The sequence below is a fragment of the Pan troglodytes genome, chromosome 11 (genome assembly GCF_028858775.2).
Source record: "Pan troglodytes isolate AG18354 chromosome 11, NHGRI_mPanTro3-v2.0_pri, whole genome shotgun sequence".
Lineage (NCBI taxonomy): Eukaryota > Metazoa > Chordata > Mammalia > Primates > Hominidae > Pan > Pan troglodytes.
In genome coordinates this window covers 65,388,160-65,405,786 of record NC_072409.2, presented here as the reverse complement: position 1 = coordinate 65,405,786, position 17,627 = coordinate 65,388,160, and positions in this window count along the sequence as shown.

The following is a 17,627-nucleotide window of genomic DNA, read 5'->3' as shown; positions in this document are numbered from 1 at the left end:
GGACCACACCTGCTTTCTTTTCTGTTGGAGGAATTTTGGGTGTGTGCAGGTAGGTGGAAGCTGATAAACCTGATGGAGTCTCTCTAGGAAGGGAGGGAGGACATGAGAGAAGAAACACTCCCTACCCTCTTCCAGACACCCCGTTCCACAAGGATCTGTGGTTACCCAGCCACTGTAGGGGTACATGGAGCAGTGTTTGTTCTAGCACAAGACATTCCCTGCTTAAGTTTTGTCTGCCAGCTCCAGGCCTCCATTCCCTGTCCTGATGTTCTGCCCTCCCTGGATAATCTTTTGGACCCGGAAGGAATTCCTTCCTCTCCTTAAATACCAGGTATATAGAGTTCTTTTCTTTGGGACTTCTCTGCTCCCTGACACCAATTTCCCTGTCTGGGTGAGGACAACATCATCTTAGGTAGGACTGTTGGCATTAGGGTTACCTGCAGCTATTACAAAAATTAAAGTATGAAGAGCGATATCTGATTCGACCATGTAAAAGTAACAGAGGTTTCAGGCATTTACATTTTATTATCCTCTCTGTCTAATTACCTTGTAACACTGTGAGTGTGGCTATCATTAATTGACTCTGATTCAGTTAAACATGCACCACGATCATCTGTTCATGTGTGTTTATTATGCTATAACACTAGTCACCTTATAATGTTTGTAATTGGAAAAAAAAAAAAACAGGCCATGCGCGGTGGCTCACGCCTGTAATCCCCAGCACTTTGGGAGGCCGAGGCGGCCAGATCACCTGAGGTCAGGAGTTCAAGACCAGCCTGACCAACGTGGTGAAACTCTGTCTCTACTAAAAATACAAAATTAGCCGGGCTTGGTGGCACAAGCCTGTAATCCCAGCTATTCCGGAGGCTGAGGCAGGAGAATCGCTTGAATCCTGGAGGCAGAGGTTGCAGTGAGCCGAGATCGCGCCATTGCACTCCGGCCTAGGCAGCAAGAGTGAAACTCCATCTCAAAACAAAACAAAACAAAACAAAAAGCAGAAGAGTAATATTGCACTCAAAATAGTTAATATTGATCTTTGCCATATTATGGAGATAATATATAATCTTTCCCTGAAAGTTGCAATCCAAGTCTAGAGTGTACTTCCCAAGCTTATCCCCAGGGACTACATAATTTTTTAAAATTTAAAAAAAATTTTTTTTTCTTGAGACGGAGTCTCGCTCTGTCACCCAGGCTGGAGTGCAGTGGCTCAATCTCAGCTCACTGTAACCTCCACCTCCCGGGTTCCAGACATTCTTCTGCCTCAGCCTCCCAAGTAGCTGGGACTACAGGCTTGCACCACCACATCCAGCTAATTTTTATATTTTTAGTAGAGACAGGGTTTCACCATGTTGGCCAGGCTGATCTGGAACTCCTGGCCTCAAGTGATCTGCCCACCTCGGCCTCCGAAAGTGTTGGGATTACAGGTGTGAGCCACCGCACTTGGCCACAAGCACATATTTTACATACAATTTCAGGGTGTTCACAGAACCCTTGGTCCCCTTAAAATCTAGATTGAAAACTCCCTTTCCAGAAAATTTTATTTTTTTGCTTTTTTTCATGTGCTTATGTAGACACCAACCTTTAGATAACTGAATAATTAAATTGGCCCTCCGTATCCACAGGATCCTTGTTCATAGATTCAACCAATCACAGATTGAAAATGTTAAAAAAAGAAAAAATAAGACAAAAAATAGTACAGATAACACAGTATAACAACTACTACATAGCACTTACATTGTATTAAGTATTATAAGTAATCTAGAGATAATTTAAAGTATATGGGCAAATGTGCATGGATTTTATGCAAACACAATGCCGTTTTATATAGGGGACCTTAGCATAAAAGGATTTTGGTATCCGTGGGAGTTCCTGTAACTTATCCCTTGTAGATTTGGAGGGACAACTGTAATGGAAACTGATTATTCAGTGCCTACAATGTGCCAGACACTTATAACGTTGAACAATGAGGTTGACTTAAAGCTCCTGTGTGTGTGTGTGTGTGTGTGACTTTTCTCAAACTTTTTAGCTAATTGACGTAGCCCAACAAAAAGAAATGAGAACATAGTTACATGTATAAAGTACCCCCGTTTTTATTGATACATAATAATTGTACATATTTTGGGGTCCATATGATATTTTGATACATGCATCTGATGTGTATTGCTCAAACCAGAGTAATTAGGATATACATCACCTCAAACATCTATTACTTTTTTTGTATTAGGAACATTTCAAATATTTTTTCTTGTTCTATTAATATACACAAGAAATTACTTTCGTCATCTTACTGTGTTAACAAATGCCAGAATGTATTTCTTCTATTTAACCGTATTTTTGTACCCATTAACCAACTTCCCCCTCTCTCTCTCTTTTTTTTTTTTTTTTTTGTTTCTTTTTTGTTTGAGACAGGGTCTCTCTCTGTCGCCCAGGGTGGAGTGCAGTGGCGCCATCTTGGCTCACTGGAACCTCCACCTCCTGGGCTCAAGTGATTATCTTACCTCAGCCTGCCAAGTAGCCGGGATTACAGGTACACACCACCATGCCAAGCTAATTTTTGTATTTTTTTGTAGACATAGGGTTTTGCCATGTTGTCTAGGCTGGTCTCAAACTGCTGAGCTCAAGTGATCCACCCACCTTGGTCTCAAAAAGTGCTGGGATTACAGGCGTGAGCCACTGCTTCCAGCCAACCAGCCTCTCTTCACCCTCTCCCCACCTACCTTTCCAAGCCTCTGATAACCACCATTCTACTCTCTATCTCCATGAGATCAGCTTTTTAATGAAATTGATGTGAGTGAGAACATGTGATATTTGCCTAGCTTATTTCACTATATAATGACCTCTGATTCCATCCACGTTGTGGCAAATGACAGGATTTCATTTTTGCGAATTAATTCATGACTGAATTAATCTGTCGATGGACACTTAGTTTGATTTGGCTATTGTGAATGGTGCTGCAATAAACATGGTTGTGCAGATATCTCTTCAATATACTGATTTCCGTTCTTTTGGATATAACCCAGTAGTGGATTGCTAGATCATGTAATAGATTTATTGTCAGGTTTTTTTTTTTTGTTTTTTTTTTTTTTCCGAGACTGAGTCTTGCTCTATCGCCCAGGCTGGAGTCCGGTGGTGCGATCTTGGCTCACTGCAACCTCCCGCCTCCCAGGTTCAAGTGATTCCCCTGCCTCAGCCTCCTGAGTAGCTGGGATCACAGGCATGCACCACCACACCCAGCTAACTTTTTTTTTTTTTCTATATTTAGTAGAGACAAGGTTTCACCATGTTGGCCAGGCTGGTGTCGAACTCCCGACCTCAGATGATCTGCCTGCCTCTGCCTCCCAGAGTGCTGGGATTACAGGCATAAGCCATCGCCCCCGGCCCTATTTTTAGTTTTTTGGGGAACCTCCATACTATTTTCCATAGTGGCTATACTAATTTATCTTCCCATCAGCAGTGAATGGGGGTTCCCCTTTCTCTGCAGTATTTATTTTTTGTCATTTTTGTTTGGTTTTAGTTTATTTATTTAGATATTGCAGTGAAATGCATACTTTTTGTCTTTTTGATGATAGCTATTTTAACTGGAGTGAGATAATATCTCATTGTGGTTTTGATTTGCATTTCCCTGATGATTATTGATGTTGAGCATTTTTTCATAGGCCTATTGGCCATTTGTATGTCTTTTGAGAAATGTCTGTTGAGATCATTTGCCCATTAATTTTTTTTAATTTTAAAAATTTATTTAAAAGACAGGGTCTCGCTCTGTTGCCTAGGTTGGAGTGCAGTGGTGTGATCATGGCTCACTGCAACCTCGAACTCATTGGCTCAAGTGATCCTGCCACCTCAGCCTCCTGAGTAGTTGGGACTACAGGCACTTGCCACCATGCCTGACTAATTTTTTAATTTTAATTTTTAGTAGAGACAAAGCCTCATTATGTTGCCCTAGGCTGGTCTCAAACCCCTGGGCTCAAGCAGTCTTCCCTCTTTGGCCTCCCAAATTCTTGGGATCACAGGTGTGAGCCAGTGAGACTGACCTTTTGCCTGTTTTTAAATTGAATTGTTTTCCTAATGAGTTGAGTTCTTTATATTTTCTGGTTATTAATCCCCTGTTGGATAGATAGTTTACATACATTTTCTCCCATTCTGTAGGTTGTCTCTTCACTCTCCTTTGTGGTGCATAAGCTTTTTAGCCTGATGTAATCCCATTTGTCTATTTTTGCTTTTGTTGCCATGCTTTTCAGCTATTACCCAAAAATCTTTGCCCAGATCAAAGTCTTGAAGCATTTCCTTGATGTTTTCTTCTAGTAGTTTCACAGTTTCAGGTCTTACATATAAGTGTTTTATTTCATTTTTGTATATGGTGAGAGATAGGAATCTAGTTTCATTTTTCTGCATATGGCCATCCAGTTTTCCTGGCACCATTTATTGAAGAAACTATCCCTTACCACTGAATGTTCTTGGCACCTTTGTCGAAAATCAGTTGGCTGTAAATATGTGAATTTATTTATGTGTCTTTTATCTTGTTCCACTGGTCTATGTGTCTGTTTTTATGCCAGTAAGATGCTGTTTTGGCTACTATGCCTTTCTCATGTATTTTGAAGTCAAGTAGTGTGATGCTCCCAGATTTGTTCTTTTGCTCAGTATTTCTTTGGCTGTTCAGGGGTCTTCTATAATTCCATTTGAATTTCAGGATTTTTTTTTATATTCTTGTGAAGAATATCACTGATATTTTGATAGGAATTACATTGAATCCATAGATTGCTTTTGGTAGTATGGTCACTTTCATAACATTAATTATTTCAAGCTATGAACATGGAACATCTTCATTTTTTTGTGAACTCTTCAATTTCTTTCATCAGTGTCTTATAGTTTTCCTCATAGAGATTTTTCACCTCCTTGGTTAAATTTATTCCAAGGTATTTTTTTTTAAGCTATCACAAATGGGATTGCTTTCTTGATTTATTTTTCCAGTAGTTCATTGTTGATGTATAAATATGCTACTGATTTTTCAATTTGTTTGTAGAGATGTGATCTCATTATGTTGCCCAGCCTGGTCTCAAACTTCTGGCCTCAAGTGATCCTCCTCCTTTGGCCTCCCAAAGTACTGGGGTTACATAAGTAAGCCACTGTGCCCAGCCAGATGCTACTAATTTTTGCATGTTTATTTTGTACCCTGAAACTTTACTAAATTTCTTTATCAGTTCTAAGAGTTTTTTGATGGTGCTTTTAGAGTTTTCTACATATAAGAGCATGCCATATGCAAATAGGGACATATGCAAATACGACTTCTTCCTATCCAATTTGGAGCCCCTTTTTTTCTTTCTCTTGCCTAATTACTCTGGCTAGAACTTCCAGTACTATGTTGAATAAAAGCGGTGGAAGTGGGCATCCTTCTCTTGTTCCAGTTCTTAGAGGAAAAGCTTTTAGCTTTCCCACATTTAGTATAATGCTAGCTAGCTGAGGGTTTGTCCTACATGGCTTTTATTGTGTTGAGGTATGTTCCTTCTATACCTAGTTGGTGAAGACATTTTATCATGAAGGTATGTTGAATTGTATCAAATGCTTTTTCTGTGTTTGTTGACATGATCATGTGGTTTTTGTCCTTCGTTCTGTTGTTGTGATGTATCACATTTTTTGATTTGTGTGTGTTATACCATTCTTGCATCTCTGAGATAAATCCCACTTGACCATGGTGAGTGATCTTTTTAATGTGCTGCTGGATTTGATTTGCTAGTATGTTTTTGTGGATTTTTTTTTCAATCTATGTTCACCAGGAATATTGACCTATAGATTTCTCTTTTTGTTATGTCCTTATCTGGTTTTGGTATCAGGGTTATGCTGGCCTTGTAGAATGAGTATAGAAGAATTCCCGCCGGGTGTGGTGGCTCATGCCTGTAATCCCAGCACTCTGGGAGGCCGAGGCGGGCGGATCACGAGGCCAAGAGATCGAGACCATCCTGGCTAACACGGTGAAACCCCATCTCTACTAAAAATATTTAAAAATTAGCCGGGCGTGGTGGCTGGCGCCTGTAGTCCTAGCTACCCAGGAGGCTGAGGCAGGAGAATGGCGTGAACCCGGGAGGCGGAGCTTGCAGTGAGCCGAGATCGCGCCATTGCACTCCAGCCTGGGCGAGAGAGCAAGACTCTCTCTCAGAAAAAAGAATCCTCTCTTCTTCAATTTCCTGGGAGAGTTTGAGACTAATTGGTATTAATAGTTATTTTTAAAATGTTTGGCAGTTAAACCATCAGGTCCTGGGTTTTAAAAAAAAATTATGGGAGACTTTTCATTACTGATTCAATTTTTTTACTCATTATTTGTCTGTTCTGGTTTTCTACTTTTTCTTGGCTCAATCTTGGTAGGTTGTATATGTCTGGGAATTTATCTATTACCACTAAGTTTTCCAATTTGTTGGCATATAGTTGTTCGTAATAGTCTCTAATGAATCTTTGTATGTCTGTGGTATCAGTTGCAATGTCTACTTTTTCATATCTGATTTTATTTACTCGGATTTTTTTCTTGGTTAGTCCAGCTAATGGTTTGTTTTGATTATCTTTTCAAAAAACTAACTTTTCATTTCATTGTTTTTTTTCTGCTCTTATCTTTATTATTTCTTTCCTTTTACTGATTTTGGGTTTGATTTGTTCTTGCTTTCCTAGTTCCTTGAGATGCATTTTTATGTTGCTTATTTGAAATCTTTTTTTTTTTTGAGATGGAGTTTCACTCTTGTTGCCCACGCTGGAGTACAGTGGTGTGATCTCAGCTCACTGCAACCTCCGCCTCCAGGGTTCAAGCGATTCTCCTGCCTCAGCCTCCCGAGTAGCTGGGATTACAGGCATGTGCTACCACCCCCGACTAATTTTTGTATTTTTAGTAGAGACAGGGTTTCTTCGTGTTGGTCAGGCTGGGAACTCCTGACCTCAGGAGATCCGCCCGCCTTTGTCTCCCAAAGTGCTGGGATTACGGGTGTAAGCCACCACGCCCAGACTTGAATATTTTTCATGTAGGTATTTATTGCTGTAAACTTCTCTCTAATACTGCTTTTGCTGTATCCCATAACTTTTGGTAGGCTGTGTTTCTATTTTCGTTTAAGAAATTTTTAAATCTCCTTCTTATTTTTATTTTTGAGTCAGAGGTGCACCCTGTCGCCCATGCTGGAGTGCTGTGGCATGATCAGGGTTCACTGTGGCCTCAACCTCCTAGGCTCAAGTGATCCTCCCACTTCAGCCCTTCAAGTAGCTGGGACCACAGGCTTGCACCACCACACTTGGCTAAATTTTTTTGAATTTTAGTACAGATGAGGTCTCATTATGTTTCCCAGGCTATTCTCGAACGTCTGAGCTCAAGCAATTTTCTTGCCTTGGCCTCCCAAAGTGCTGGGATTACAAGTGTGAGCCACCACACCTGGCCAAAATTTCCTTCTTAATGTTTTCATTGATTCATTGGTTGTTCAAAAACATGATGTTTAATTTTTATGTGTTTGTACCATTTCAAAACTTTTTCTTGTTGTTTATTTCTAGTATTATTCCAGTAAGAATAAGAATTCCTTTCTAGTCAGAAAAAATACTTGATGTGATATTAATTATATTAAATTTGATGAGTCTTATTTTGTGGCCTAACATGATCTATCCCAGAGAATGTCTCATGTGCTACTGAAAAGAATATGTATTCTGCAGCTGTCAGATGAAATGTTCTATAAATGTTTGTTAGGTCAATTTGTTCTAAAGTGCAGTTTAAATCCAATGGTTTTTGCTGATTTTTCTGTCTAGATAATCTGTTAAATGTTGAGAGTAGGGTGTTAAAGTGTCCAACTATTGGTGTATTGGAGTCTATACTTCCCTTTAAATATAATAATATTGGCTTTTCTATATGTGGGTGCTCCAACGTTGGGTCATATATGTTTACAATTGTTATATCCTATTGCTGAATTTATGCCTTTATCATTATAATGGCCTTATTTGTCTCTTTTTACAATTTTTGACTTAAAGTCTGTTTTATCTGATATAAATATAGTTATTCCTGCTTGCTTTTGGTTTCTGTTTGTGTGGAATTTCTTTTTCCCATCCCTCCACTTTCAGTCTATATGTCTTTAAAAGTGAAAAATTAGTTTCTTGTAGACAGCAAGTAGTTGGGTTATTTAAAAAAAAATCTATTCAGCCAGTCTATATCTTTTTATTAAATTAATTAATTGATTGATTAATTTGGAGACAGGATCTTGCTATGTTGCCCAAGCTGGCCTCAAACTCCTGGGCTCAAGAAATCCTCCTGCCTCAGTCTCCCAAGTAGCTGGGACTACAGGCATGCAACACTGTACCTTGATTAGGCTATATCTTTTAAATGGAGAATCTAATCCACTTCCATTCAAAGTTGTTTATTATTATTATTATTTTGAGATGGGATCTCAGTCTGCCACTCAGGCTGAAGTGCAGTGGTGCAGTCTTGGCTTACTGCAACCTCTGCATCTCAGGCTCAATCGATCCTCCCATTTCAGCCTCCTGTGTAGCTGGGACTACAGGCACACACTACCACATCTGGCTAATTTTTGTATTTTTAGTAGAAATGGGGTTTTGCCATGTTTCCAGGCTGGTTTCAAACTCTTAGGCTCAAGCAATTCACCCACCTTGGCTTCCCAAAGTGCTGGGATTACAGGCGTGAGCCACTGCACCTGGCCCAAGGTTATTATTGAGAGGTAAATACTTATTTCATTTTGTTAATTGTTTTCTAGTTGTTTTGTATATTCTTTGTTTCTTTCTTCCTCTCTTAATTTTTATAATTTCAGTTTGGTAGTTTTCTACAGTGATAAGGTTTGATTCTTTTCTCTTTCTCCTTTGTGTATTGACTCTACCAGTGAGTTTTATACTTTTTCACATTTTTATGATGGTTATTATCTTTTTACTTCTAGATGCAGGCCTCCCTTGAACATTTGTCGTAAGTCCAATCTAGTGGTGATGAATTCTCTCAGTTCTTGCTTATGTGGGAAAGAGTATTTCTCCCCAATTTCTGAAGAGTAGCTTTGCTGGGTATAGTATTCATGACTAGCAAAGTTTTTCTTTCAATACTTTGAATATCTCTCTTTTTTGCCTGGCCTGAAGGTTTCTGCTGAGAATTCTGCTGTTAGTTGAATGGGAATTCTCTCATATGTGATTTAACACTTTCCTATTGCTGTTTTTAGAATTACCTCCTTGTCTTTGACTTTTAACCACTGACTATTAATATGTCTGAAGTTGGGGGACCCTTTGAGTTGAATTTATTTGAGACTTTTTAGATTTCTGGATGTAGACATCCATATTGTTCCCTAGACTTGGGAAGTGTTCAGCTATTAATTCTTTAAATTGGTTTTCTATGGCTTTTCCCATATTTTCTCCCTCTGGAATACACAAAATTTGAATATTTGTTCACTTAATAATAGTGTCCTATAAGTCCTATAAGTAGCCTTTCTTCACTCTCTTTTTCTCTTATTTCTTTTTTGATTCTCTAACTGGATAATTTTATTTTATTTATTTATTTTTTAGAGATGAGGTCTCATTATATTGCCCAGGCTGATCTTGAACTCCTGGGCTCAAGCAATCCTCTCACCTTGGTCTCCCAAAGTGCCGGTATTACAGGTGTGAACCACTGCGCCCAGTAATTTTAAACAACCCATCTTCAAATTCAGAGATTCTTTCTTCTCCTTGATTAGGTCTGCTATTGGAGCTCTGTATTGTATTTTTATTTCATTCATTGAATTCTTCAGTTACAGGATTTCTGAGGTTTTTTTTTTTAATGATATCTATCTCTTTGCTGAATTTCTCATTCATACCCATGAATTGTTTTCCAGATTTCATTGAATTGTCTATCTGTATTTCCTTGTATTACATTGATTTTCCTCAAGACCATTACTTTGAGTTCCTTTTGTAGCAATTTATTGATTTCCATTTCATTGGGATCTGTAACTAGAGAGTTATTATGTTCCCTTGGTAGTGTCACATTTCCTTGCTTTTTTATGTTTCTTGTGTTCCTGAATCGATGGCTGTGCATCTGGTGGAAGAATTACTTCTTCCCAACTTTCCAGAGTGGCTTTTGTAGGGGAAGAGTTTCACCTGCAATTGGGTCTCAGTGTGTCAGTTGGGAAGGGTGTGGTGACTCTGTTTATGGGTAGGTGCAGTGGTATAGTCTCCATGCAGATTTTCAGCTGCATTCAATGTCACTAACAACTGTGGGTGCCTCTGAAGACTAGGCTGCAGAAGTTTTTGTAGGGTAATCATTATCATCACTATAGGTAGTTAATGTCCTTGGTGGCAAGGACTTTTGGGATTCTCCTATTCTCATTTTCCCCACAATAGGGAGATTTAGCTAAGGCGATCCCTCTTGGTATTAGGTCTGCCATTGTTTACAAGCAGCTGCTGTGGCGCTCTGTTCTAGGTGCAAGGTGCTTAGGGTGGCTGTGGGGTCCTAGACTCAGGGTCTCATGAACCTATTGTGTCACCTGGGTCTTGGTAGGTTTGTGTTCTGTGCAGGGTTGGATGTAGGTAAACAGCACCAGGATCTATGTCTTTGAGGCACATCCCCTTGTTGGGCATCCCAACAAGGAAAACTGTAGGTATCCAAGATATTGGTGAGAGCTACTGGGATCCTCTTGCCTCCCTTTTTGCTTTAGGGAGAAGTTCCTCCTGATTCCTGGCTGATCCTGGCTGGAGAATGGGGTGGTGGGGTCCAGTGCATCCTTCCATTCTCTATGTGGATATCATGAGCTTCTATGCTCTCCAAGGTTTCTCTTGCTGTTTTGACATATTCCAGCACGCTCCTTTGATTATTTTTCTTAAAATGTAGTTGTTTATTTGTTGTTTTGTCTCTCTTTGTGGAAGGGATGAATGCTAGGGGCTTCTAGTCAGTCATATCACTCAGTTTCTCCTTCTAGTGCCCACCATTTTAGGCACTGCATAGAACATTGGAAACTGACCCAGAACACTTGTTGTATTTTACAGACAAAAGCAGTATGTGGGTGTAGAGAGAGGAACTAGCTGATTTACTTAGAATAGTTTTACAACACTAAAATAGTTAAAATTTGTTTTCTTTGATGAGGGGAGGTGAGGTAGGGAAGGAAAGATCCATTGATTTTTTTCTTTTTCTTCTTTTTTTTGGGGGGAGACAGAATCTTGCTCTATTGCACAGGCTGGAGTGCAGTGGCGTGATCTCAGCTCACTGCAACCTCCGCCTTCCAGGTTCAAGCGATTCTCATGTCTCAGCCTCCTGAGTAGTTGGGATTAAAGGCACATACCACCATGCCCAGCTAATTTTTGTATTTTTAGTTGAGACGGGGTTTCACCATGTTGGCCAGGATAGTCTTGAACTTCTGGCCTCAAGTGATTTGCCTGCATTGGCCTCCCAAAGTGCCCCAAAGTGCTGGGAATACAGGCATGAGCCACCGCACCTGCCACACATTGATTTCTTAAAATTAACTTGGCAATTCATGGTGAATATCTCAGGAAGGATGATAAGAACTCTGAATCATCAATCTACTTCTAAACTAGCAATCTAAGGGCGATCAGGAAAGTGATGTTTAAAAGTTTATAGCATAATAAACACAACTGACAACTAGCTCTTAAGTTCTTTTTACAGCACAGTATTTTAGACCTAGTTTTGACTCTCATTGGCTGCTTGGCAGGAAATGCACAATCCACTTCACCCTATTGGTGGCGTGGAACGCCACGGTATGTCCTAAGATAAGCCATGTATTTACAATATCATCTCAAGCTCCTGTTCACAGGGTGCTAGACAGAAATTTATCTAAATACAATAAATCTGCCATTCCTCTGTCCTGGGTGAGTTTTCTTTTCTTTGAGATGCATTTATGAAGAACTGATGGTGTAGTATAATAATTGCTATTCATAACAACCATTTAAAGAAAAAATAATAATCCTTTGATGACTTTTTAGTGCCTCCAAGTTATGTATACCCATTAATTTGTCCTTCCCCTTTTTTTCATACCCTTGGTCTGCAGAAGAGTACTTACTCGCAATTCAAAAGAGCATTGAAGTTTTTAGAAATGAGCATAGTTGGGAAGACAAAGAAGGCTGAGGGAACACAGAGATCCTGCTAATATTACTTATAAACCTCTGGAATTTTAAGAAAGTGTGTAAGTGATAATCCATCTTTTAATGTGAGGCTCAGAAGTGAAAGGTAAAAATAGAACATTTTATGACAAAATATTCTGCAACACATGAGCCCCACATGAGGTGAAGGTGTTGTTTGGTGAAATGGGAATTGTTCCTGCTTGGCAGGGATGGATACTGACATTCAAGAAGGTTAGGAATGTGCTAAAGGTTGCATGAATCCTAAAGTCAGTTCTCAAATTCAGATCTTGATTTGTTTATTTATTTATTTATTTGAGATGGAGTCTCACTCTGTTGCTCAGGCTGGAATGCAGTGGCACAATCTTGGCTCACTGCAACCTCCACCTCGTGGGTTCAAGTGATTCTCGTGCTTCAGCCTCCCGAATAGCTGGGACTACAGGTGCGCACCACCACCCCCGGCTAATTTTTTTGGTATTTTTAGTAGAGATGGAGTTTCACCATGTTGGCCAGGCTGGTCTCAAACTCCTGACCTCAGGAGAGGTGGCTCACGCCTGTAATCCTGGGCGCGGTGGCTCACGCCTGTAATCCCAGCACTTTGCAAGGCAGATGGATCATCTGAGGTGAGGAGTTCGAGACCAGCCTGGCCAACATGGTGAAACCCTGTCTCTACTTTTTGCAACATGTTCCCTCCCTTTTCTTTCTTTTTTCTTTCTTTGTCTCGTTTTTTTTTTTTTTTTTTTTTTTTGAGGCAGAGTCTCCCTCTGTCGCCCAGGCTGGAGTGCAGTGGCGCAATCTCGGCTCACTGTAACCTCACCTCCCAGGTTCAAGTGATTCTCTTGTCTCAGCCTCTTGAGTAGCTGGGATTACAGGCACCCGCCACCATGCCTGCCTAATGTTTCTATTTTTAGTAGAGACGAGGTTTCACCATGTTGGCCAGTCTGGTCTCGAACTCCTAACCTCAGGTGATCCACCCGCCTCGGCCTCCCAAAGTGCTGGGATTACAGTTGTGAGCCACTGAGCTTGGCCCATCCACTTTTTTTAGACATGGAATCAATGCTGCCTCGGACGATTTTGAAATGTTTCCTGGATTAATGCTTTGCATCCACCGTTACATTGTAGGTTCCCAGAAATAGGGATCATAAGACATTTCCTTCATATCCTCTTAGTCCCCAGAATAATACTTTATGTACACTTAATATTTGAGTAAACACTTAAGCACTTATTGAATAAATGAATGAATGAGTCAGATGAATAAAATGTTATAAGATTGAAAACACTGCTGAAAAAGGAAGTCAGAAAATGGAAAATAAATAGAGAAGATGCTAATAGGACAGGGAAGATAATTTTCACTTTGCAGTTAGAGATATTCCAAAAAGTTAAGTTTTAAGGAAAATATTTAAAGTAGGAACTCAGATGTGGACAAGTGAGTTAACTACTTCTGAGTTTAGGGCACTTCATGTTCATTGATCTTTGCAATTTATCTTCTTGATCTTTGCAATTTATCTTCTTGTTTTTATTTGTGTATCTTTTTGTTCATTTGTTTATAAAATCCTCTTTATCTTTATTCTCTATTGTCATTCCTTCTTATTCCCACAGCAACCATTCTAATGTGGTTAATGTGCATCCTCTTCGTGTATGTGGTTTTGTAAAATCTGTAGCTTTGTTTTTTTAGCAGGTATTGTACAATTTGTATAAATATGTTCATATGTTATAGATCTTAATCTGCTTTTTACTTTTTTCACTAAACATTAAGGATTTTAGGATCTATATATATTGCTGTGGTATAGATCTATTATTTTGAATTGCTACATAATGTATACACTCCACGGTGTGAATTCATTCATTGTACCTATTTACACCTCCAGTGATAGAAATTAATATTACCTCCACTTCCCTGTACTACAAACTATGATGAACTTCCTCATACTGTCTCTTCATAGATCTAGTGTGAGAATTTATTTGGACTCTAGATCCAGGAATGGCATTGCTGGATCACAGAGCATATGTTTGTTTACTATGAGTAAGAGGTACCATGTTCCTCTGCTGAATGGAAGTGCTAGTCTACACACATATTTTACTTCTCTGCTCCCCAACCCCTGCAACCAACCAAAAAGTGCCTATAAACTACAATCACCAACGATCACAGGCTGAATGTTATTATCATCTATTTGGGACACAGCAGAAGGAAGCAATGGGGTGTCAGGTGGACTGAGAACAGGAGAGACTCAAAGGGGCCAACAGGTGGCTAGCTCCTCCTGCACCCTGGAGTGGAATCTGAGAGCCTGGAGGCTCTGGCTTTGCAAGGTAAGGGTGGGCCAGGGCTGGGCAGCAGGAGACCCCAGACCTGACCATGGGAGCTTACCTGAGCCGTGGCTCAGACACCCAACAGGTGTGCTTTCCTCACTGCCTGCACTTACCAGTGCTGACCCGGCCGCCTTCCAGGGTATCCTGCCACCCAGCGGCTGCCTCCTGCTCTTCTTATCCATGTTGGCCTAGTGGGGCCCTCCTGTCTCCAGGTCCCTTTGTCTCCCTTACACCGCTCCTCCCCTAACCTGGTGACACAGAGACTACCAGAATTTGAATAGATTGCAAGGAAACTGGAGGGAAGTCCAGGCAGGGCCACCTCCCCAGATTCTCCATGGGGCACCATCTTGCCCCCATTTCGGAATCTGTTCACTCCCAGCCTGCATCCAACCCCAGCTCAGACCCTTGTGCTCAGCCCCACGCACTTCTCCAGCTCTCTGGGTCCTGGGGCAGCCCTCTTTGTCACTGGCATCCAGAACCAGGCCAGGTCTTCTGGTAAGACCCTAAGGCTGGTGACCTGTTGACCTCGCTTGTCCTTTATTGCTGAGAACTGAGCTCTTGACTGTGACAATGTCATGGCGCCATATTCTTTGACCTCTGAGAAGTCCTTGCCACAGTGACTCTCTCCATGCTCCCTTGAGGGGAGTTGCTCTGCCATTCGGGATGGCAAGAGGCACCATCAGGTTGTATTCCTGAGACCTCAGTACCACTGGGCCTCCAGGGCCAGCCACTTCGCCCAGCCTCAGAAGACAATTTGAAAAGGCTCCCACTGACCAGAGATGGGACAAATCACATTTCAATAACAATGAGAATTGCAACAGACTGTCAATTAGTTATCTATTGCTGTATAACAAATTACCACAGGGCTTTGCTTAAAGCCAGCAACACGTTTATTGTATTACACAGTTTCTGAGAATCAGGAACCTAGGAGCAGCTTAACTGGTGGTTCTGTCTCAAGGTCTCTAATGACACTGTAGTTAGGCTGCCAGCTGGGGATACATTAATCTGAATCTGGGTCTGAAAGATCTGCTTTCAAACTCACTTATGTAGCTTTTGGCAGGAGACTTTGGTTCCTTATGATGTGTGCTTCTTCACATGGCTGTTTATAACATGGTTCCCCGCAGAGTGGGTATACAGAGAAAGTGGGAGTTGTCCAGCGAGTGCGCACCTAATCTCAGAAGTGACACGCCATCATTTCTGCTATATTTTACTGGTTATACAGACCAATGCTTGTACAATGTGGGAGGGAACTCTATAACTGTGAATATTATAAGACAGGGGTCACTGGGGACCATCTTGGAAACTGACTCTCACAGTCCGAAACCCTTCAGATATGCTTTAATCTATGAGTTCACAATAATATTTAAAACAAACAGCTGGGCACGGTGGCCAGCGCCTATAGTCCCAGCTATTCAGGAGGTTGAGGAAGGAGGATTCTTTGAGCCCAGGGGTTTGGGGCTGTAGTGTGCTATGATGGTGCCTGTAAATAGCCATTGCACTCCTGCCTGGGCAATATAGCAGACTCCATCTCTAAAAACAAACAAACAAACAAACAAGCAAAGTTGTTCTTCTAACGATGACAGAGAACCATATGTTATCTTAAAAACTGGGGAAATAGTGCGGTGGCTCACGCCTGTAATCCCAGCACTTTGGGAGGCCGAGGCGGGCGGATCACGAGGTCAGGAGAATGAGACCATCCTAGCTAACACGGTGAAACCCCGTCTCTACTAAAAATACAAAAATATTAGCCAGGCGTGGTGGTGGGCGCCTGTAATCCCAGCTACTCGGGAGGCTGAGGCAGGAGAATGGCGTGAATCCGGGAGGCAGAGCTTGCAGTGAGCTGAGATCGTGCCACCGCACTCCAGCCTGGGAGACTGAGCAAGACTCCGTCTCAAACAAACAAACAAACAAACAAAAAACCTGGGGAAATAGGCTGGGCGCAGCTTACGCCTGTAATCTCAGCACTTTGGGCAGGCAGATCATGAGGTCAGGAGTTCAAGACCAGCCTGACCAACATGGTGAAATCCCATCTGTAGTAAAGATACAAAAAATTAGCCAGGCATGATGGTGCGCACCTGTGATCCCAGCTCCTCGGGAGGCTGAGGCAAGAGAATCGCTTGAACCCGGGAGGCGGAGGTTGCAGTGAGCCGAGATTGTGCCATTGCACTCCAGCCTGGGCAACGGAGTGAGACTTCGTCTCAAAAAAACAAAAACAAAAAAAACCAACAACAGCAAAAACCAAAGAATAGATGAGTAAAAGTTTCTCTTGGTAAAATTATTTCAGCTAGGCTGGGCACGGTGGCTCACACCTGTAATCTCAGCACTTTGGGAGGCCGAGGTGGGTAGATCACGAGGTCAGGAGATGGAGACCATCCTGGCTAACACGCTGAAACCCTGTCTCTACTAAAAATACAAAAAATGAGCTGGGCATGGTGGCATGCACCTGTAGTCCCAGCTACCCAGGAGGCTGAGGCAGGAGAATCGCTTGAACCTGGGAGGCGGAGGTTGCAGTGAGCCAAAATTGTGCCATTGCACTCCAGCCTGGGCAACAGAGTGAGACTTTATCTCAAAAAAACAAAAAACAAAACAACAACAGCAAAAACCAAATAATAGATGAGTAAACGTTTCTCTTTATAAAATTATCTCAGCTGGGCCAGGCATGGTGGCTCACGCCTGTAATCTCAGCACTTTGGGAGGCCGAGGTGGGCAGATCACAAGGTAAGGAGATTGAGATCATCCTGGCTAACACGGTGAAACCCCATCTCTACTTAAAAAAAAATACAAAAACAAAACAAAACAAAAAATTAGCTGGGCATGGTGGCATGCACCTGCAGTCCCAGCTACCTGGGAGGCTGAGGCAGGAGAATCGCTTGAACCCGGGAGGCAGAGGTTGCAGTGAGCCGAGATTGCACCACTGCACTCCAGCCTGGGTGACAGAGTGAGATTCCATCTCAAAAAAAAAAAAAAAAAAAAAAAAAAAAAAAAAAAAAGGCTGTCCTCGTTAGTATGGTGGTGAGTATCCCTGCCTGTCACGCGGGAGACCGGGGTTCGATTCCCCAACGGGGAGGCTAATAATGTTTGGCCAGGTACGGTGGCTCACGCCTGTAATCCCAGCACTTTGGGAGGCTGAGGTGGGTGGATCACGAGGTCAGGAGATCGAGACCATCCTGGCTAACACGGTGAAACCCCTGTCTCTACTAAAAATACAAAAAAATTAGCTGGGCCTGGTGGCAGGCGCCTGTAGTCCCAGTTACTTGGGAGACTGAGGCAGGAGA